Source organism: Protobothrops mucrosquamatus, unplaced genomic scaffold (assembly GCF_001527695.2).
Source record: "Protobothrops mucrosquamatus isolate PMUCROS unplaced genomic scaffold, P.Mucros_1.0 scaffold461, whole genome shotgun sequence".
NCBI lineage: Eukaryota > Metazoa > Chordata > Lepidosauria > Squamata > Viperidae > Protobothrops > Protobothrops mucrosquamatus.
The window spans coordinates 219,293-244,048 of NW_015386782.1; positions in this window are offsets into that span (position 1 = coordinate 219,293).

The following is a 24,756-nucleotide window of genomic DNA, read 5'->3' on the forward strand; positions in this document are numbered from 1 at the left end:
TGGAAGCCATTGCAAGATCAGATCAGGAAACAATTCCTTCTCTTTTTCCCCAATGCTATTGAAATTTTACTTGATTGAAATGTCATGTGGAGAACTACGAGCATTGTAATTATTCAATAGCCATTGGAATAGTAGTGGTGACATACACACATTTTTCCTCCTTATTAACTGCAATTAGTGTGTGTTATTTACTATGGACTTTTATTGATGGGCAAATATTATTCTCAGAAAAAAGTTTAATCAAAACCTATCACCCTGCATCTTTTTCACCACTGGATTATTTCCAGTGATGACACATTCATCTAATAACCCAGCATGCATTCCTCTAATGCAGGGCTTTTCAACCTTTTCACCCATTGTACCATTTTTAGGATATGGCAACATCCAAGTACCACCAATCGCCTAGCATTTCTGTTGAGGATTGGCAGCAGAGGTGGGGGGTGGGGGTGTTTGGTTTTTATTCCCCCTGTCTGCTGGGTGGTTGCAGCAGGTTTTGGTCAGTTCACATGACCCTGGGACACTGTGACCGTCATAAATATGAATCAGTTGCCAAGCATCTGAATGTAAATCACAAGACCCTGGAGATGCTGCAACATTCCAGCTGATCGGCGCTTCTTCTGGGCTCAGCAGAAGCGCCAGGATCAGTGCTGCTTTCCAGCTGATTGGTGCTTCTTCAGGGCTCAGCAGAAGCACCATGATCAGTGCCGAGCTCCAGCTGGAGCCTGGCGCTGATCCTGGAGCTTCCGCTGAGCCCTGACAGCCCTGCAGCTCCAGCCGTCTCTCGCTCAGGCTTGTGCGGTGCTGCCACCGGTTCAGCTCATTCCCCTCCCTCGCTATTTACTTTTCTAGGATGGTCGCGTACCACCTACCAGGTGCCAATGTACCACAGGTGGTACCCGTACCACTGTTTGAAAAGCCCTGCTCTAATGTATATCTCTGGAGTCAGAGGATCAACACCTACTAGTTTGGGAGACTTAGATCAAATCCTAAAGAGTTTCAGTTGATATCATTTTAGGAAAAGAAAGTTCTCAAAATCTGATTACAAAAATTGGCAAAATGTTACATTTAAATAAACTGCACCAAGCAAATGTGGGAAAAACTCCATCCTTCACTGGTTCTTTAATTCTATTATAACTTACTGCTTTCAGCCCCATTATCCTTCACTTTGCTTAGAGTATAAATATCTTTCTTCCTTTTGTGGAGTTACAGCTTTCAAGCCAAGGCAATTATAGCAACCTGCAGATGGATTTTTCTTTCCTGTAAGGTGGCAAATGGCAGAGCCCTGCAAGAGATAATATAGTGGTGCTTCATTCTTCACAACAGGGTACAGAGAATGTACAGAATGATCTGGACTTCCCTGCTATTAAAGACATGTAGGCCTTGCTTAAAAGAGTGAGGAATAAAAAGGGGGAGAGAGAGCATAATAGAATAGAAAGGCTGGAACTCTGGTCTTTCAATTCATGAATCACTTTGAGAAAGGAATGGCCAGAACATCATTCTACCTTTAAGAAACAATAAGCAGTCAAATTAATGATGGAAGCAGACAGACAAAAAACTGAAACATTAGAGCAACACCAAGCAAGTACTGGAACACATAACACCAGACATGTCACTAAAAGGCAAAATCACAAAACTGCATCTCGCTTATTTGGGCCATATCATGTGGGGGAATTCACTGGAGATGGCAATTATGTTTGGAAGAGTAAGCGATAAAAGGAAACCAGATCACCAAAGAACACGGTTGCTGGCAACCTTCAAAGCTGACACAAGCCAGAGTATAGAACAACTCAAAGAAGTAGTGCAAGATCAGAAAATATGGAGACACCTGGCCCATAGAATCACCAAGAATCAGATATGACTGAATGGATGACATTATAATCATCATAGAGCAACAGAGCGAAAGTGAGATTCTGATGCAGCTGCTCCTATTAGTTGTAGATTGATTGATTGATTGATTGATTGATTGATTGATTGATTGATCGATCATTTATTCATTCAAACCATTTATATGGTCACCCATCTCCTGAGTGTAATTCTGGAAGGTAAACAAGCCAGAAAACAAGTGAATTAATTAAAAAGAAATTAGAACCACAATAATTCTGCTTATTGTGGTCCAAGAATATTGTTTAATATAGTTTTGCTGGTTTCTAATTTTAGTTTCTTGTCTATTTATTGATTCTAGTTTTGTCAGTCATTCTGTTATTATGTTATCATAAAGGTGGGGGCATATATTTCATTTGACATAAAATAGAAATATAAACCATGTTTTGAATTCTTTGTAATATTTGCTTCCCTCTTCCCTGAGAGAAACTAACTCTGGGTGTCTTTACATAAGGATTTGAAACATTAATACTAAGAATAGGCATGCTTCCTAAATTATTCTTATTCAAATATCCTCCTGACATTTTTTTTTGCCTCTAAACAAATTAGGTTTCTAACTGTTTTCATATTTTTATTTCACCATGCTATTTACACTTAGATTTATAATGCCACCCAATTCAACACTGAAGCTGGGCAGCATACTGAATTAAAAACATACAATTCCTAAAAAATAAACATAACAGTAAATATAATGGGGGAATAAACCTACTGTTCCTCTGTTCCATAGTGAGTTCAGAAGAATACCATGATTGATGGTGCAAAAAGCCACTGAGAGATCAAAGAATCAGGACAGTGGCAGCATCCCTGTCCTGTTCCACCAAAGGTCATTAACAAATGTGATCAATACTGTAATCAGTACTGATTACTGAGTGAAACCTGAGTGAAACTGAGCCAGATAAGTCCCTTCCCCACTGCAACTCTGATTGCCTCCACACTTAAGAAATTGAGTGGAAGATCATGCTATCTCCCCTGGCAGGTAAGCAGAAGACGTTCAGTTTCAATCTGCAACTGTTCTGCAGAACAAGGCAATGCCATTCTTGAAGTGGGAATGGAAATCACTCTCTTGTATCTCTAGTAAGCCCCAGCATCAATTACTTGGCAGAGTGTTGTGGTTGATTAGGAACTGGAAACAGTGGTCTCCCTTGACTGGAGTATTCTACTGTCTATTCCAATTCACTTCTCCTGCCCTGGTTGTTAAATTTTATGCAGCATTAGTTTTAAACAACTAATCTGCAAACACTGGACCAAATTACCTAAATAACAATCCTGGAGCACCACCCTTCCAATGAAATACAATCCCCTACAAATTATCACCATTTCCAGTTGCAAACAATATCTCTTTTATTAGGACTGAATTCCTTTATTGATCCACATCATGTCCATTACTGATTCTTAATAGAACTGCAGCTTTTCCAAAGCATTACCTGAATCAGATAAGATATCAGATTAATTGGTAATAAGACTGTCTATGGCTACTAGTCACAAGGATGCTGGCTATTTATTACTTCTAGTATCATTAGGCCTCTAAATACCAGTTGCTAGGAAACACAAGGAGAATGGTGTTATTGCACTCCTGTCCTGCTGAGGACATCTCATTGACACCTGATTGGACACAACAGGAATGCTGACTAAATCAACCTTTGGCCTGAGATAGATAGATAGATAGATAGATAGATAGATAGATAGATAGATAGATAGATAGATAGATAGATAGATAGACAGACAGACAGACAGACAGACAGACAGACAGACAGACAGACAGACAGACAGACAGACAGACAGACAGACAGACAGACAGACAGACAATATAGCTAATTATCATCTTCTTGTTGTTTTTCCAGCTCTGTTAAAAGAGAAGCAAAAACAGCTTTTCAGTCTCCAAAAATTCATTACTGATTCATTACTGATAAATATATTTTGATATGTAGTTTGCATTAGCCACTTTGAAGATGATGACAATGCTGACTCTTGAATAATGGGATATTCTTTTTCTTTTGTTTGCTAAGGTATTTTTTTTTAATACCCGATCAGTGGCAGCAGTAATGAAAATGCAAGTAACCTTCACACTGCTGGCATTTGCTTCTAAGCTAGCACATCTGAAAGCTGGAAGATAAAGTAATGAAGGACAAGTATCTTTTTCTGATTGCTTACTTCAGTGTCTTTTTTATAATGGGCTTGATAGGAAATTGCAAGAAAAGGATAAGGTGGAGCTTGAGTTTATGTCATTTTTCAAACTAGAATAAGCTGAGAATTTCTTAAGAACTCTCTCAAACCTTTTTTTAGCTTTTACACATGATATAGCATAATGATCCACATTCATGCTTAAGCAGAAGCAAGTTTAATGCTTCCATTTTTTGTGCTGCTAGTCTAACTTCATTCTTTATCATCAATAAAGTATGAGTGGATTCTACAAAAGGGCTGCATTTTCAAGCTGGAATAGCTGGATACTTCCTTTTCTGCCCAGTACCTTTATAATCAGTGCCAAAACTAAATAGGTTTCAGTGTCAGCTATAAAGTACCCTGTTTGTCCAGGTTAAGGGCTGAACTCTTGCTGATGTATCAGTTACGGTATGGCTACAATTTCTACACAATTATAAAAGAATGCATTGGGGTTGTTTTACACCTTGAATTGTGTACAGTTTGCTGTTACTGTTCCTTACTTTAAATGAAAAGCAAAACAAAAATCTTATTACAGGGACAGCTGATTATGCCTACAGATTCATTTTCAGCACCTGTACAGATGCACGGAAGGAGTTTTTGGAGATACGGCCTCACTATTACATCAGCCTCTGGAAGCCAAGAATAGGGAAGCAGAGTTTGCTTTTGCTGTGTAAAAATTAGTTTGCCAGCAGTTTGGCAGTTCGAATCTCACTGGCTCAAGGTTGACTCAGTCTTCCATCCTTCCGAGGTCAGTAAAATGAGGACCCAGATTGTTGGGGGCAATATGCTGACTCTGTAAACCGCTTAGAGAGGGTTGTAAAGCACTGTGAAGCAGTATATAAGTCTAAGTGCTATTGCTACAGTACCATGTTCTTGCCACCGTTGTTGTTGCTATAAGCAATATCTGATCAAATTTTTCAGGTACTTTAAGACCTAAAGTGTTTTATGGGAATATGTGTCTGAGTTGTAACCTCTTTCTTGGGGTCATAACTTCAAACAGTTACTAAGTGACCAATCATAAGTCAAAGATGGTCTATACTTTTCTTGTGATGTAGTTTTTGTCAACTCTCTATTTTGATTATTAATCAAATTTGTAGAGCCGTACATTTCAGGAAAGTATACTTGAGTAGCATACCATAGTCAGTAAAAAAAAGAATACGTATATAATGCACATATAGTTTATGCAGAAGATGAGAGTGTTGAATTGATTGAATTGCAGGAGAATATAGAAGCTTTTTAACAGTAGTAAGAAGTGCTTCTTCCATGTAAGAAGCACTAAAACATTCCTTGCATTTGTGATTTTAAAATATAAAAGATGCGTGAAAGGATATGAAGAGATAGCATTATATCCTATGACTTTTAGATTAGAGTACTTAGACAAATCTTGTACTTAACAGAAACAGCACCATCTGCTGGCATTTAATATTTCATAATTCTATAAATCAGTATGCTGTTCTTTTATATCCATGCAGATGGCTGCTAAAGAGACTTTGTGTCTTGCTCCCCATTTCTGGCATGGATAAAAAAAATCATAATAAAGAATACCATGGTAATAATTGTTGAACTTATAATATGAAGAATAATAGAATTGGAGAGTGGGAGAGAATCTAATATAAATGGGACAATATTTAAGCTTCATGTTCTCCCTCCATACAAGCTAAACTGGGCCAGGGATCCTTGAAAAATATGGAAAGGGTTCAATATTTGATATTATTTTTTTTAAAATAAAATCTATTAAGGACTCCATCTCATAAATTAAGGTTCAGAAATAAAAGTACCATCAAAGTATTGATCTTAATATTGCACTGAAACCTATCCTCCGATTTTTAATAATCGGTTTATTCTCAGGATCTTCTAGAACTTCTTTGTGCTGTCCTTCGATGATTTTCCTAATTTTACTTCATTGCAGTTATAGAGGCTGGAATTTTTGTCGTTCGTCACTTCATCTTTTTGCAGCGTCCCTACTGCTTACACTTTCTGGTATGATGGCTTTCTTCAATTAGGACAATTTTACATCCACATAGATGTCTATGGAGATTCTCAGCCATCTAGGTCATAGTTACCCCAAAGATGCTTTTTCACGAGGCAACTGGACTTTTTTGTTTTTCTTTGAAGACATTTCGCTTCTCATCCAAGAAGCTTCTTCAGCTCTGACTGGATGGTGGGGAATGGAACATCCACATAGAATTTAAATGATCTCATTTTAGGATATTCTAAAGATTCAGAGGATATAAGTGTTAGGATGGACTTTAGAGATCAGATAGTCTAGTGCAGGGGTAGGCAACCTTGGCTCTTTTATAACTCGTGGACTTCAACTCCCAGAATTCTTGAGCCAGCCATGCTGAGGAGAAATGGAGAGATTTCCATGCTGAGCCATGCTGGCTCAGGAATTCTGGGAGTTGAAGTCCACAAGTCATAAAAGAGCCAAGGTCTAGTGGTTTAATGGATGTGAAGTCAAGGAGGCTGTAGACCTCCAGAGAGATTATTGCAGAGTTAGAAACAGGGCACTGCCATACACAAGCTTTGGACATCTGCTGAGCAAAGTGGGTACAAATATCTTGTAGCTCATCCATGAGAATGTCACCAAAATGTTTTTCTCCTTTGATCATATTTTTGGAAGCATTTGTTTTCCATCAGATTTGAATGAGAACAGTAGAAACATAAAAAAAAAGTCAGTACAGCACTGGAATGAACTGCCCCCAGAGATCAGGGTGATCCCTGATCTCCCTTCCTTCTGCCGCGCCCTTAAGACATGGTTGTTCCAGCTTGCGGGACTGGCCTAGGGGATTTTAGAGGGGGTTTTAATTATATTTTAATTGGATTAGATTTAAATATTTCCCTTTTAATTAATTTTAAACTTGTATTGTAATTCTTGTATTTTTNCATGGTTGTTCCAGCTTGCGGGACTGGCCTAGGGGATTTTAGAGGGGGTTTTAATTATATTTTAATTGGATTAGATTTAAATATTTCCCTTTTAATTAATTTTAAACTTGTATTGTAATTCTTGTATTTTTATCCGATTGTTAGCCGCCCTGAGTCCGTAAGGAGAAGGGCGGGATATAAATGTAATAAAATAAATAAAATAAAATAAATAAATAAATAATGTCGACCCTTAGCTGAATGAATGGCTCTCAGAAGGTTTTCTAGTCTCATAAGCCTATGAATTTATTATGAGAAGCCCTTGCAAAAGTTAATAGAAGTCTCCTTAGGAAGGCTCATGGAAAAGGGGGTACAACACTCTCACCCTATGGAATGCAAATTTCTTTGGAGTTCATTCCTATTTCTCTTCCTTCTTTAAGAACAAGCACCTTTTAAACATATTTTTATAAAATATTTTGAATCGGAGTGTTTTGTTACACAAAAATTGTGTGATTGTTTTACTACTTCTGTTCACTTCCTAAACCATATAAATAAATTTCACTTCCTAAACAAACAGGATTAAATTTATATGCTGCCCAGTCATTTTTCAGAATGCAGAAGGAGATAGGCAGCCTATAAGGAGATAGGCAGCCAGAAGGAGATAGGCAGCCAGAAGGAGATAGGCAGCCACACAAAGTGCACTAACCAAATAGGTGGTAAGACAATCGGGGAACTCAGGCACCACACAGGTTATGTAGAAAGTAAACACAGGGCCAGTCATAAAGGACTCAAATGTCTATACACCAATGCACAGAGTATGAACAGCAAACAGGGTGAACTAGAAATTCAGGTTAATGAGGGCAGATATGATATTGTTGCCATTATGGAAAAATGGTGGGATGAAACCCACACATGGAACACACAGCTAGAGGGATTTAAATTATTTAAAAGAAACAGACCAAATAAAAGAGGAGGTGGAGTTGCTCTCTATATAAGAAATAACTATATCTTTACAGAAATAGAGCACAACAATGATAAAAACTGTCTTGAATGCATTTGGGTCAATATAAAAGGGGGAAAAATGACATTGCTATAGGTGTATACTACAGGCCACCCAACCAAACAGAGGAAATAGATGAACTTTTTGCTAGTAAGCTAACTAAGGTATGTAGGAAGCATATCACAATAGTAATGGGAGACTTTAACTATCCTGACATCAACTGGAAGATAAACTCTGCACCAAGTGGAAGATCAAAAAGGTTCCTGGCAAACCTAGCAGACAACTTTGTCTCACAAAAAGTAGAGAAGGGAACTAGGGGATTAGCCATTTTGGATCTAATTCTCACTAACAGAGATGAAATGATAGAAGGTGTTGAAGCCACAGGAACCTTGGGAGGTAGTGATCATGCAATATTGGAATTCAACATTATGGAAGCACAAGCAATAGAACACAGTCAAACTAGAGTCTTGGACTTCAAGAGAGCTAATCTCAATAAATTGTATATATGCCTTTGTTTTAAATATGTTGTGAGCCGCCCTGAGTCCCGTCGGGAGAAGGGCGGGATATAAATTAAATTAAATAAATAAATAAATAAATAAATAAATAAATAAATTTAGAGAGGGCTTGGGAAGGATTCCATGGATGAGAATCCTCAAGGGGAAAACAACTCAAGAAGCTTGTGAAATTTTGAAAAGTGAGATAATAAAAGCCCAGTCCAGCACAATACCAACAAAGAGGAAAAATAACAGCTCTCAAAAGAAGCCAGCATGGCTGCATAAAGAGCTCTCTGATAAATTGAAAGATAAAAAGGACAAGTATAGAAAGTGGAAAGAGGGGCACATAACTAAGTCAGAATATCAACAAATAGCCTGAGCCTGCAAAAATGAAGTGAGGAAAGCTAAGGCTCAAATTGAATTAAGGCTTGCGACCAAAGTCAAAAATAACAAAAAAAAGCTTCTTTCAACATGTAAAAAACAAGAAGAAAGTGAAGGAAATGATTGGTCCATTAGTGGGGGAAAGTGGCAAGAAGGTGACAAGCAACAGGGAGAAAGCAGAACTATTTAACTCATTTTTTGCATCTGTCTTTACACAAAGGGAAAAAACAGACCAACCTACCAAAAATAGTGCCATTAAAAACAGAATAGAAACACAAGTTAAGATAGGCAAGAAAACGGTAAGTGAGCACCTGTCCAGCCTAGACGAGTTCAAATCACCAGGACCAGATGGGTTACACCCCAAGGTTCTCAAGAAACTGGCAGATGTGATCTCAGAACCACTGAACTATATTTTTCAAAGATCCTGGAGCACAGGGGAACTACCAGAGGACCGGAAAAGAGCTGATGTAGTTCCCATCTTCAAAAAAGGGGAAAAAATGGACCCAGGAAATTATAGACCTATCAGCCTGACCTCAATACCTGGGAAGATCCTGGAAAAGATAATCAAACAACGAATCAGCGAACACCTAGAGGCAAACTAAGTCATTACTAAAAGCCAACATGGATTTGTCAAAAATAGATCATGCCAGACAACTCTTATTGCATTCTTTGACCAAGTGATGCTGTGGATATAATCTACTTGGACTTCAGTAAGGCATTTGATAAAGTAGATCACAACCTATAACTTGACAAGATAGAAAAATGTGGGGTAGACAGCATCACCACCAGATAGATCCGTAGCTGGCTGACCGGCCATACTCAGTGTGTGGTCCTCAATGGAACTGCATCTACATGGAAGGAAGTGTGTAGTGGGGTGCCCCAGGGCTCTGTTCTGGGCCTAGTGCTCCTCAACATCTTCATCAACGATTTGGATGAGGGGATAGATGGGGAACTCATCAAATTTGCAGACGACACCAAGCTGGCAGGAATAGCCAACACTGCAGAAGACATGCTTAAGATACAGAAGGATCTGGACAGACTTGAACACTGGGCACTATTTAAAAAAATGAAATTCAATGGTGAAAAAAACAAGGTTCTACATTTAGGCAAGAAAAACCAAATGCACAGGTATAGTATAGGGGGTACCTTGCTCAATAGTAGTAACTGTGAGAGGGACCTCGGTGTCCTAGTGGACAATCACCTAAATATGAGCCAGCAGTGTGCTGCAGCTGCCAAAAAGGCCAACACAGTGCTAGGCTGCATTAACAGAGGGATAGAATCAAGATCACGTGAAGTGTTAATACCACTTTACAATGCCTTGGTAAGGCCAAACTTGGAATACTGCATCCAGTTTTGGTCACCGTGATGTAAAAAAGATGTTGAGACTCTAGAAAGAGTACAGAGAGAAGAGAAGAGCAACAAAGATGATTAGGGGACTGGAGGCTAAAGCATATAAGGAACGGCTGCTGGAATTGGGTATGTCTAGTTTAATGAAGAGAAGTACGAAGGGGGACATGATAACAGTGTTCCAATATCTCAGGGGCTGCCACAAAGAAGAGGGAGTCAAGCTATTTTCCAAAGTGCCTGAAGGCAGGACAAGAAACTAATCAAGGAGAGAAGCAACCCAGAACTAAGGAGAAACTTCCTGACAGTTAGAACAATTAACCAATGGAACAACCTGCCTCCAGAAGCAGTGAATGCTCCAACACTGGAATTTTTTAAGAAGAGACTGGACAGCCATTTGTCCGAAATGGTATAGGGTTTCCTGCCTGAGCAAGGGGTTGGACTCGATGACCTCCAAGGTCCCTTCCAACTTTACTATTATTACTATTATTATTATTATTATTATTATTATTATTATTATTATTATTATTATTATTATTATTATTATTATTATTATTATTATTATTATTATTATTATTATTATTATTCCCATGCTATGCTGCAAATGGTTTTGGAAACTTTCTCAAGTTTCCAATAACGTCATGTAATGAGATAGAGTTCTGTTAAACATATGCACACAGGCATAAATTTTAATAAATAAATAAAACAGGATGGGAATCTGACTCAATATGTTCACTGAGGTATCTTGTAGTTTCCTGTGTCAGATTCCAGTGTTTTACTGTGTATGTGGGACTTTTTGCCCCAGAGTTATTTTTTTTAATATTCATGTTCTTATCTAGATTCAATTATCCAGAGATCAAGAAGGAGAGCAAGATGTAAAGGAAGGGACTAGGAAGGAGAAATACATCCATACATACTTACATAAGTACGTACGTACGTACGTACGTACATTTGTGTGTGTGTGTGTGTGTGTGTGTGTATGTCTAAAATAGTCTTAAAATGTATGTATGTATGTATGTATGTATGTATGTAAGTATGTATATGTATATGTATACACACACACACACACATACATATACATACATACATACATACATACATACATACATACATATATGTTCTGACCAGGTACCTGGCAGAAGGTATGGCAGGAGAAGTGTGTCTGATTTACTAACCAAAGTTGGCTTGTAAGCCTCTATTTGTTTGTATTGTTTATGAACTGTTTCTAGAACCTAAATAAATGTTAAGTGTGAGCCACTACTTCTACAGGTGAATTTTCTTTCAATTGTTGTCAACATCATAATCATCATATTTGCTAGTGAAACCTTGTACATCTCACTCAGTTCTACACATTAGACGAGCTCTGAGGCCTGACAGTAGGGCAGAAACTGACTATAACAGAAAAACAAGGCAGACTGGTAGGGTTTCTGCCATAGTCATGACTGTAATGTGTAAACAACTAATATTTCATGGTCTCTGGTATTATTAAACAAAAGATGTCTAATACTCTTGTTATCCCCAATGGACCTTCTCAAGCAAGTCAGTATTAAGTGTACCATTTATGGCTAAAAGCAATATTGCAGACTAATTCTAAAGTTAAGGACAATTTGTGACTTTGATGGATGTTTTTTTAAAAAAAAACATACAATCTGGATTTGCATTTCCTATTTGCAGAAATTTAAATCTACAGTTCTGTAAACTGTAATTTGGACCAACCATTCATCAGTATTAGAATTAATTCAAGAATCACTGAAAGCTTTATATTTTCTCAGTATGATGTAACTTTACTATACTTGATGGTAAATTTACTTACACATACACAGAAATGAGAAAGAAAGATTTTAAACAGAAATAGCGCTATTTGAATTTCTACAGACAAAAATGCTAAAAGTGAGTTCACAGATGAGGATATAATAAATACAGTTAACACTAAGGCAGCTCTAGGTCTGACTAACTCTTGATTATAATTATGCGGTCAAACACTGAATTGCACAAACTTCGTATGACATTCATAGATCAAACACTCATAATAAAATTCAGGCTACATTATTCAGAAATGTAAGTAGGAGGAGCACATCCTTCAGTATCTACTGATTTCAAATAATGTACTGTGTCAAATTTACAAAGTAAATTCATTTTGCTTTCAATGAAGTGCTGAAGATTAATCAAAATATCTCTAAAAATCAGTAAGGAATCTTTTCAGCTGGCCTTGGTTTCAATGTAGTTTTCTTTGCAACAATATGTAGGTAGTTTACTACACCTACTGTATATAGTACCAGGGCCTGAAGGAAGAACTAGAGCAGGGATGTCAAACTCGCAATGTCATGTGACGTGTTGCGACATATCACAACTTTTTTTCCATTGCCGGCAATGGAGTGGGCGCGGTTTCAACATGGCGCATCCAGCCCATGGGCCGGCAGTTTGACACCCCTGAACTAGAGAATGTGAAAATAAAGACCAAAGTGCTCCCAGTGGTGGTAAGGAGCATTCAGAGTGTGATTGCTAAATTGGGAGAGTAGCTCCAATAGATCCCAGGAATAACATCAGAGCTGTCGGTAGAAAAGAGTTCAGTGCTAGGAACAGCTAAGATCCTATACAGAAATGATAGAGAAATGTTAAGCAGAGCAAATCCTAGTAGAAAGGTACTAGGTAAGATATGGTCTGATGCGACGAATAAATATGTATTGAAAAGTGCATGCTTCTACCCACCTTGTTATACGGAAATAAGAGATGGATAGATCAGGAGAAACCTAAAAGTAAGTTGCATGAAATGGACCTGGGATATTTAAGTGGATAAAAGAAGAGATATTGCCACAAATAAATCAGTACTGAATGAATGTTGACTGTATTCAAAACTGATTGACCAATAGACAGAAGTATAGTAATGTAGCTTGTAAAAACAGTAGATTAGAACTGAGTCACAGAACAAATATATAAAAGAAAAGTGATTTTAGAAGGAGAAGGCTAAAATGTTGTGATTTGACAGAGCTGATGAATACTTAAGAATGAATCCTTGAAGAAATTTAGATGTTTAAAGAACAAAAGGCAATATTTGAGTCCATTTATAGATATAGTAGATGCAAATATGATTTTTTAAAAAAAAAAATAGAAAGGGATGGAAAAGTATAATGAATTGTGTTGGTGTAAATTAAATTTAGCTGTATTTTCTTTTCTTATGTCATGCCTTGAATTTATTTAGCTAAATTCCTTTTTTCTTATTCCCTTTCTGAAGTTTACATACCATTGCCTCCTTGAAAGGGAACGGCGTAATGGAAAAGAGAAAAATGGGCACATGAGAGGATGACATGAAAATGGCATATGTCAACATTTGGAAAGGATATGTGTTTATCTGACAATAACCCAGGGTTTCTGAAGCTGGGATTTTCCCCTCATTTGTGAAATTCTTCTTCCTCTTTAAAGTTATCAAGACTATGTGATGCTCTCAGTAACTATTAAATATGCAGAACAAAGACAGAGATGTAGGGATGGGTAGAAAATGCAAAGTTCAATCAGATGGAACAGAATATGTATAATGGCAAGATGCCCTGGCTTATCTAATACACAGTATTCTGCTTAACATGATTAGACTTTTAAAATGATTCACTGCCAACTGTGTGCAATGCTAACTAATCAGTTCAGAATTACCTCCTTTTGTATAAATACAATCAGACCTAATTCTTGAAAATAATAAAAATGGCTTGCATAGAAAAAAAACACCCAATAATGAATCAGTAGTTTGTAAGAGACTAAAGATAAATCTGAATAGTGATATCTGTATGTGAACATTATGAAGTGATGATCTTCGGCCCAGAAAGTCCTCAGATCTTTTGTTAATGGCTCTCAAAACTTTATACCCATCCCCCCCACCATCAGATATAGCAATCATGACAAGAAAGAAGGCAGGAAAAGTTCTCTTCCATTGTCATTTTTAGTGAGTGTGCTGCTGTACAAAAAGAACACCACACAAAGGGGCACAGGGAAACCAAAAACTAAACCTGTAGACTAATGCATTAATCATGGAAAGACCATCTTTTACCAGGACTGCTTGTGAGTTTGTGCACTGTCTTGTAATGTCATGATCTTGAACTCCTTCTGCACAGAGATCTGTCTTCCAAAATTTTAAAGTCTCTAATCTTAAAGCCTTGATTTGACCTCTCAAAATGCCAAAAACCCCTATTTGAAGATGGCATATCCTGACCTACTAAAAAGCATCAGCCCATTTCTTTCAATAAGAAACACAATGGAAAACTAAATCCACATAAAAAGGTCATAATTTATCAAAGCTTAGCTTGCCAAAAAGACATTAACTCATAGAATCCTAGAATTTCATTTTTTAGAGAAATTCCAAAATAATAATTCTCCTTTTCTTTAAGGCATTGCTTTCCTTGTTTCTCAGCTGAGTTTATCTTACTTTTGAAGACATGTTCCATTCTATGATTAAACAGGAAAAGGCTATCAGGGGATAGGCTCCAGTAAGTACAACAATATGGCAAAGTGATGGAGTTGTCTCACTTTCCAACCTTGTAAACATGTCATGAAAAAGAATGAAATTGAAAACTGTATCTACATGTTGACACCATCCTGCTCACATCATGAGATTTCATTCCACATCCACCAATGTCATAATATGGATCATAATATTAACTACTATCTATGCATTATTCCAAGGGTTGATTCATATGTACTAAAATACAAAGTTTGAGACTATTGGATACTGGAAAGCTACGAAGTATAATTGAATTTCACTCCAATATGAATACTCTGAAGGAAAATTTAGGTAGAATTAATGAACCATTATTCATATTAAATAAAGAACAAAATTGTCACAATATTAATTACTAGGGATGTGCAGATTAGTCTAAATCTAGTCCATGTCAATGTCACAGATGTTCAAGTATTATTCTTTTCTGTCTAAATTTGTATGATCTGTTCTGAATGCTGGAAAATCTGCATTCATTGTCTTCTTTCAAGTTTCCTTAATAAACAATTTGGTATGCAGCTTTAGGAGTTTTGTTCACAAATTCCTTCATATATTTCAAACTTTATTGCTTCTATAATACATTACTTTAAGTGTTTTTTTTAATGTATGCTGGGGAGATAGGATTTTTTTTATGCATCTTTCACAAACTAAAGGCCTTCTTTCAGATTTTTGATTCTAGAAGGACAGATAAAGTTATTAAAGGTTGTTACACATGTCACATCACAATTCATTTCAGATGGCAAAATCTTGATAACTGCTAGATGGCAGAAAAGTGGGAGGAAAACCCTTAACTCTTTTTGCCATACAGTACACATATGGAGTTTTGTGTATGGAGATTCTGGATCATCCAGGTCAGGGTTGTCCCAAAGGTGCTTTTTCCAAAAGGCTACTGGACTTTATTTTTCCTTGAAGACATTTTGCTTCTCTCTCAGGAAACCTCCTTCAGTTCTGACTGATGATGAAAGGTGGAACCTGCAGTCATCTGGTCATTAGCACTCTTTCTGAGAGTCATTGAGGCACTTGAAGGTTTATCTGTGCCTTCAGGGTCACCTGAATAATGTAAATGGGTGTGGAACCTTCTTGAAACTGCTGAAAGGACTGTGTTATAAGTCCACTTGTCTTTTGAAAAAGCACCTTTGGGATGTGGATTTTCGAAACTCACATATGGTAACCTTACTTCAGCAAATCTTACAAATTTGTTGTTGTTCACTCAATAAGTCATGTCCGATTCTTCATCACTCCATGGAGACCATAGTACACCAGCCCACCCATCCTCCATTGTCTCCCTAAGTCTGGCCAAACTCATGCCCACTGCATCAATAACATTATCAAAATCTCACAAATATTCCAAAAGAAATCTGTGAGCATTGATACAAAGCCTTAGCTGCCACAGAGATTTCCTAAAACTGAAATAAATGAGAAATATCTTGACCATATATGAATCAGGACATAGGCATGAACCATGACATGGAGTATGGTCCTTATTCCTTTAAAGTTAAATGAAAAACCTTACATAGATGTTCAATGTCTGCTGGTTTGCAAAGTCTTTCTTGATGAATAATGCTGAGAGTTCTGGCTTGTTCCAGTTCTTTTTTTCTCTCTAACTCTATTACAAATTAGTTGCCCACTGATAAGAATGTTTTATGCAGGAACAATTTGATTCAAGAATACATATTAGGATAGAAGTAGGAGGGTGTTGTGTTTGGATTGCTATTTGTGTGGAGGAAGAAAAATCTTTTGTCACTACTGTTCTTAATATTTTGGAGGAAGAAAATCCTCAACATTTCTCTGCAGTAAAAACAAATATAATCCCATCTTTATTCCCTATCCTGCACGCATTCAGTTTGACTAATTTCCTAGGCCACTTACTTTCATAATTCAATTATTTCACTTTTCTGTCTTCTCAATGATTTTTTTTCTTAAATGATCAAAAACAAAGACACTGATAAATGAGGGCATGTGCTTTCTTGACTGTGGAACTCCAGCATCACCTGAATTAAACCTAAATCATATTTTACTTGAAACAACTTCCAGATGGAAAGTCTATAGCTATAAATCAAGCAACCAAGATTGGAAATAAATTATTAAGCGAAAATCCTTTATGGATATGAACTTTGAAGAATAAAAATCTGAATGCTCAGTTAGTTCTCCTCGAGGCATTCATCCTCTTTAGATGTTTTGTAGAAAATACATGAGGAAAAGTAAGTAGGGGGCAATGTAATATATGCTAGCCCTGCCCCAGATTCTCCATATAGGTCCTTTATGGCATTTAGCTATAAGATATTAAGTGATTATGTTCTTGCATTTATCTGGTACAGTCTCCTTTAATATTTTAACCCTCAATTTTTATAGACCATAAGGCAAGCTAATTCAAAGGAACTCAGAATAAGAATTAAATACATACTTGGGCATGGGCCTATATGATCCTGTTTTGGAAAATTATAATCTAATCTTAATATAAGCAATTAATATCTGCTGAGCCAGAACAAGGAAATACACTGACACAATTAAGCGTGTAAGAAAGAATCATTATCCTAAAATGTACAAAGTATAATTCTCTTCTTAGTTACCTCATGCTATCTATCAACTGTAGTACAACTTTTCTAGAGGATCAGTTCAAACAGCTTGATCTCTGCATGTGCAAAACACAAGCACATCTAGTTACAGGAGTAGGTAAAGTATGAAGTCTGAGTAAAATTGCAGCAATCTTTTGTTTTCTTATTAATATTAATCATTACTCGCTTCCTAAACATCTACTAAAGACAGGAATACTTTTAAGAAGTTTACAGTTAAGTCGGTGATAAATGTTCTGTATTCTCCCAGATTTACCATCATGTATTAATGGCAGTACACAGTGATTTTTGACTCTCTGAAGAAGAGCTGGAGATAGAAAGTCTAAGAAACCGCAAAGCATGTGATTTTAGCAGAAGGTAAAATTGATATAGTATCTCAGACCAAGCAGTACTAAATTCAGATGCATGGGGCTGGCTCCAAGTTACATTAAACATGTCACAAAAGTCTTTCTTTCCTTCTGTTTGGAAAAAGAAGCACATAAGTCCTGGGGAGCTCACTGTCTGATTGAACTGGTAAGCATTGGCAGAAAAAAAAAAGAAAAAAATAATGAAGCACATACAGAAACAAGCTTATTGAATTAAAATCAGCTTGGATTTGCAAAGGTAAATTCTGCCTCATCAATATGGAGGTTCTTTTTTTTCCAAACTGTCAAGATAGGATGGAGGTGATTCTGAAGTCATTGGATTTTCATCTGTGATTCTGGAATAAATCAAATAGTCGTGGAATGAGTATTTTTTTATACATTTCTAACCGGTTAAGAAAATATAAAAAGGGGAATAAATGGCCATTTCCTCAGTTGTGGGAATAAAGTGGTTTCCTTCCAATATTTGGGTTGGGGCTAGTGCTTTTTAACTTATTCATTAATTATCTTGCTTTTGGGCCAAGCACTGAGTTGACAACTCAGTGGAGAGGTAAAACTGTCCATGGTAGTAAAAACCAAGAAATTGTGAAAATCTTAAAATGGATTTCTTTAAACTGAGTGGTGATGCTCAGTGGGGCCAAAATATACTGATGGAGTCTGAGCTATTCATAGCTTACTAGACAAAAAATGTGGGGGTTATCATAGGTTACTCAGTGATTAACATTAACTCAGATAGCAGCAGCACTGAAACATCTATGTTAGGGATAATTACAAGGAAGACTGGAAATAAAACTGCCAACATTTTAATACCCTTATATAAATCTGGATTACATCTGAAGGTGGAATATAGTATACCATTCCGGTGGTTACATCTGAATAAAGTTAAAGGGCAGAAAAAGGTTAATCAAAATGGTCAGAAAAATTTAAATAGCCACTGAGAGAAGACCTGATCAAGGTATATAATATTGAGCATGTCATGGAGAAACTGAATAGAGAAAATATTTCATCCTCTCTGAAAGATCTAGGTCCAGGGATCATCCAATCCAATGAGACTTAGAGAAATAAGAAAATACTTTTCTATACAGCACAAAATAAACCTGGGAAAGCCCTTGCAATAGGCCATGGTGATGGTGAGGAATTAAATAAATTAATAAAGTCTATCAAGGGCTGTTAAGATAAAGGTATGTCTCTATTTCCTGCATGTGAGCACCCCAAAGACATCTGATTAGCCACCATGAAAACAAAATGAAGGATGGGCTTTGACTGATAATAATAGCAGGGCTATTATTATATCTATATGTTCTTACCATTACATGGTGATGGTAGAAAAACAGCTGCTGCCACCCTGCTAATTGCATAGGCAATTTTCTTCTTCCTTTTTGTTTTAATGAAACCAAACACAAAAGAGAGGAGAGATTTCTTTTGAAAAGAGGCAGTTCTGTACAGATTTGCATCATTCAAAGAACAAACTTACTCATAAGCAATGGACTGGTTGCTTAGGAAATAGGGTCCAATCTGTCTGGGTGCCATGGTAACCAACTCATTTACTTTCTCCAGGATGAGAGGCCTACAGAGCCAAACTTCTTGCTCAGTGAGATACTCTGATGTTGGGGAGCTCCTATAAATCCCCTGTACTGCGACTGACTGGTTAGGAAGGTGGGGGAGAGAGGGGCATGGCATTTTGAAGTGCCATAGAGTAAGAGGAAGCAATGTTTTTACACCAAGCAATGATTAGTTTCAGTGGAAGAGAATATCTGTAGCTCAGGTTGTACTGTGAAGTCCTTGGTGCTCTCTGAGCTTAGCTGTCTGTTTGCAGACATTTCATTATCCAACTAGGTAAGATCATCGGTGTGAATGTGCAGTTTGCCCCCTATTTATATTCAATAGCTTGCCCTGCCAGTTTTGGTGAGGGTGTGATTTCCCCCCCCTATAAATGATGGTAAAGAGTTTGGAGAATTTAACAACTTCTGTATCCCTAAGCATGCTCCTATAATGATACCAGAGTATCATTTAGTAATTTACTAAATTGATCATTTAATAAAAAATACTTCAACCTCCTCATCTTGAGTGGAGTTTATCAGATGGAGGTATATTAGCTCTGATCACCAATGAGAATACAAATGATTTGTTTTGCCCAGAATCTTAGCTAACATAATCTTACCTGAGCCTGACATACAGCCTAGCTCTAATCTGATGATAGTGTTAGAAGTCAAAAAGGAATACAGTATGTTCTGTTGATTTTAAGAAGCTTCGTTTAATTTCTGACCTTTGTCATGGCACATGTTTGGGGGCGCACATGGCTGAATCAAGACCAAAAGTAGGGCAACTCTAGAGGAAAGAACGAGCAACTGAATCTAACATTTGGTTGAAATGTTCAGAACCAAACCATACAGTTCCCGTTTGTCCTATGTTTGAACTTCTTACTTTTTCACTCAACATTTACACACACACATACACACACACACACAACTTCACACTTACCTGTTAAGTATGGATGTGTGATTTTTTTTCTCTCTCTTTTGGATAGAAGGCAGCAATGATATAAATGTTCAATTAATACATACCAAAGTCATTTTGCTGGAATCAGACCTAATCAGAGCCCTCCCCTTGCCTCAAATCAATGTTGTTGGGATTTGGTTTCACTTTTATTGCTCCTGGAAGCTTGTATTAAAATGCCTTTTCTCGCCTAAGAGCTCTCTGTAACAATAAGACTGCACGTCTCCAGAGTGTATATTGTGAAGGATTAGCTTTCCTAGCTGATTTTACTGCTACAGTCACAGCTGCCAGCTTATTTCTAATGCTCAGGTTTTCAGGGATGGAATTTTTCCTTTTCCTTTTGTTGTTCTCTTGGCACTCAGTCATGCTGATTATAACCTGCTTGGACATATGCAGACCTTCATGCCTAAACTTCCTTTTCTTGTTGTGGAAACCAATACAGGAGAGGGTAGAGATATTCGGCTTAATATACAATGACACTGTTCTCAAAAGCACTACATGGATAGAGCAAAAGCCAATAGCCTTCCTGTCCTAGCGGACCTTCCTACAAAAGCTGAAAATTCTAGCTGCTCAGAGGCAACTGGGAAAGACAAGGGGAGGAGAAAATCCATGACACACTTATGATGATGTCAACAAGAAATATTGAGAATTGTGAAATTGCATCACATTCAGGACATAATGGCATTTGCACTCAAGTTGGCATGTTGGCATCCTTACAGTTTGTTGCAGATGGTATTGGCCTAGCCTGAATGCCCACGTGCTTCTGCTAAAATCACCATGAGATACAAAATAGCAACAAAACATTATGCAAACACATACCTAAGTACATTTTCAAAGCAAAGCAGGCATTTGTACCATAGGATCTTTAAAACTTCTGGATAGGACAAGATGTATGGGTATCCGTCCTTTGAAGGAGAAAACTGAGTTTTTCCTATGGTAGCCTCCATAATGTACATTAGCGTGGCTTCCCATGGAAATTGGGGTAGCTCCCTCATTTTTATCCTTTTAGAAATTGGTGAGAACTGTTTCTTCCATGTAGCAATTAAAGAGAAACGTTTTTTTTATTGGGAACAGTGAATAACATCTACTTTAATTTTGTTTGTAGAAATCAATGCTTTAATGTTTTAATATCATAAACTGTATAGAATCTGAGTGGTGGGCAACATGTAATTTATGCTAATTAAGTGATAAATGATCTTATATCAAATCATACACAAGTGGAAAGCTTGAGCAACATCAGAGGAATCCAGTTTGCATAATTGTATGGAGGGATGCATGTACACTTATGTACACAGATAAGATAAGATAACCTTTATTGTCATTTTTATACTGTGGGCATGATGGCACACATCAAAAATGAAATTTAGTTGCCTGCTCTCAAAGTGAAACACATACATGACCCACACCTAAACATACTATGAACAACATATGTATAGAACCACATCCCTACATATACGTAGTAAATAAATATTAAATATTGTCCATCTTGAATATATAACGGAAGGAGGAAGCTTGAGAGTTTGCAAGGTTAATGCTGTATGGAATGAAACTCTGGCTGAATCTGGATGTTCTGCTACGGATACCATGAAGCCTCCTCCCAGAAGGTAACAAGGAAAACAGGTCATGAAGAGGATGTGTAGATAATCTTGCAGACCCTGCTCAAACAACGCTTCTGTGCTATGTCCTGGATGGGAGGGAGGAAACTGCCAATGATCTTTTCGGCCATTCTCACCACTCTCTGCACCGCCTTCCTGTCTGAAGCAGTGATGCCTCCAAACCAGACTGTGATGCTGTATGACAGGATGCTCTCGATTTGTAGATGTAATTTCTCTCTCTCCATAATGTACATACAAATGTATAAATACTGTGTGTGTATATGCACACACACAAACACACACACAAATACTTTGCCTTCCTTTTTTGTCACACACATATACACATTTTTAAGCAGGCCATTGATGATAGGGCATGATCAATGGCTGTGAAATTCTTCAATTATGATAAAACCTTCCCAGGATATTTGCAGGAAGGCAAATATAAAAGCAATCCATATTTTGAAAACAAAAATGAATATTACAGTCACAAGGTTTGTTGTGCCTGCTTATCCATGCTTAGAACTGAATGACATGCACATCTGTTCTGCTTAGAAATATGGGACTAACATTAAGGCTGTGTTCTGGCTCTGTGAGAGGGAAGCTTTCAAGGCTCTTAGGCGTATCAATTGTGAGATTCGCTCTGCCATCCCAAAGACTGAGGCAGTACACTTACCTGCTTTATTGTTCTCGGCATTTAAAGAACAATAAAAGCACATTTTAAAATTGTAATTTTTACTCTTTCCTTAATAAACATATTTAGCCAGGGTCATTCTTTAATCAAAGCTCTTCAAGTATTTGCTCATAAAATAAATGGTGCAATAGAATTACTCAAATACATCTTTTAAGGAGACAAAAGGGCTGGGCTCGAATTAGAATCAATTAGACATTAGAAACACTCAGGGACAAAGATGGTGTGAGTAGAAACATGATAGCAAAAGTATTAACCACAAGAATGCTAATTAAGGCAGTGAGGAGTTAACAAATAGCACAGGTAACTCAATGTTTTTAAATAGTGGGTAGAAAAATGTAATGATCTCAGATATGGTTTCTTCAACACTTTGTTTCAATTCAAGGGTGCTATTTTATTTAGACCCATCATTTTATCTCACTTACTATGAACACTAACATGCATGTGTTGTAACCTAATCGATGCATCTGAAGCAAATGTAATGTATAGTATAATTTATATAAGTCAAAACAGAGGGACTGTAACCATCCCCTCTTTAGGCTTAAGCTTCCACTCCAGTTCCAGTCAATAAGCCAATTTATCCTTCAATCTATGTTTAAATGAGTTCAAAAATTCTCTTTAAATTGGCATTTACCTTTTTGGCTTCCTAGTCCCTTAAAAACAGTTTGAAGTTGATCTCCAATCCTTCTTTCAGCCAACTCCAAAATATAGAGAGCAGGCAAAGAACAATTGGTGCTTCTTCCTTCTATCCAAATAGAAGACAGGATTGGCACATAATCCTGACTTGTTCCATGGGCTGCCCTCACTTTTCTTGCAGGAAAAAGCAATACATTCACATTACTGTATTCAGGTCTTCCCTGCTTGTTATGTGTTTTTAGCCATTTGCAAAAACAAAAACAAAAAAACTGACACATTGCTATAATGGAGATTGCCTGTCTGTAAAGCACCTCTGTATAAAAGCACCTCTGTATAAAAGCCATTTCAAGTTACCACGCAAAAAGAATGCCAGCATTTTGCAAGCAAACAATTTCCACAAAAGTTCAGATTGTAATTCTTGCTGCAGTAGCAGGAGAGGAGAAATATTAACCGCATCAGCTTTCTGCAAATTTAAATGAATATTTAGTATTTATGGGCAATTGTTTCCAGATTCAAAGGAACAAAACAATGAGGAAGGCAGATGCGGAACTGGATTCCCTTTAAGTCAGTAATTTGCAATAACTCCCTTGGTTGAAATAGCAACTTGCAAATATTTCCTTTTGTCAAATAAGACACTTTTAGGCTTTGCTGTTGGAATTTTTCTCCACTTGTCTGAATCAGGAGTATTCCTGAGTCTTTTTGCATGCACTGCAGATTTGAGACCTCCCCACAAATTTTCAATGGTAATATTCAAATCCAGATGTTCTGTGAAGGTCATTCAAAAACTTTTCCTTTTCCTCATGGTTGATTTGGAATTATGTTTTAGATCATTGTCTGACTGAAATATCCCACCTCTTTTTACTTCCTCTTTATTTTTTTTCTGTTTAGAAAATTCATAGAACGCTACAATTTATTCTAGCTTGATAATAAGGCTACTATTATGCGTGTGTGCATATGTTTAACAGAACTCTATCTCATTACATGACGTTATTGGAAACTTGAGAAAGTTTCCAAAACCATTTGCAGCACAGCATGGGGGTAATAATAATAATAATAATAATAATAATAATAATAATAATAATAATAATAATAATAATAATAATAATAATAATAATAATAATAATAATAATAATAATAATAATAATAATAATAATAAAGTTGGAAGGGACCTTGGAGGTCATCTAGTCTAACCCCCTGCTCAGGCAGGAAACCCTATACCATTTCAGACAAACGGCTGTCCAGTCTCTTCTTTAAAGCTTCCAGTGTTGGAACACTTATCGCTTCTGGAGGCAGGTTAATTGTTCTAACTGACAGGACGTTTCTCCTTAGTTCTAGGTTGCTTGTCTCCTTGATTAGTTTCCATCCATTGCTTCTTGTCCTGCCTTAAGGCGCCTTGGAAAATAGCTTGACTCCCTCTTCTTTGTGGCAGCCCCTGAGATATTGGAACACTGCTATCATGTTCCTCCTCGTCCTTCTCTTCATTAAACTAGACATACCCAATTCCAGCAGCCGTTCCTTATATGTTTTAGCCTCCAGTCCCCTAATCATCTTTGTTGCTCTTATCTGTACTCTTTCTAGAGTCTCAACATCTTTTTTACATCATGGTGACCAAAACTGGATGCAGTATTCCAAGTGTGGCCTTACCAAGGCGTTGTAAAGTGGTATTAATACTTCATGTGATCTTGATTCTATCCCTCTGTTAATGCAGCCCAGCACTGTGTTGGCCTTTTTGGCAGCTGCAGCACACTGCTGGCTCATATTAAAGTGATTGTCCACTAGGACTCCGAGGTCCCTCTCATAGTTACTA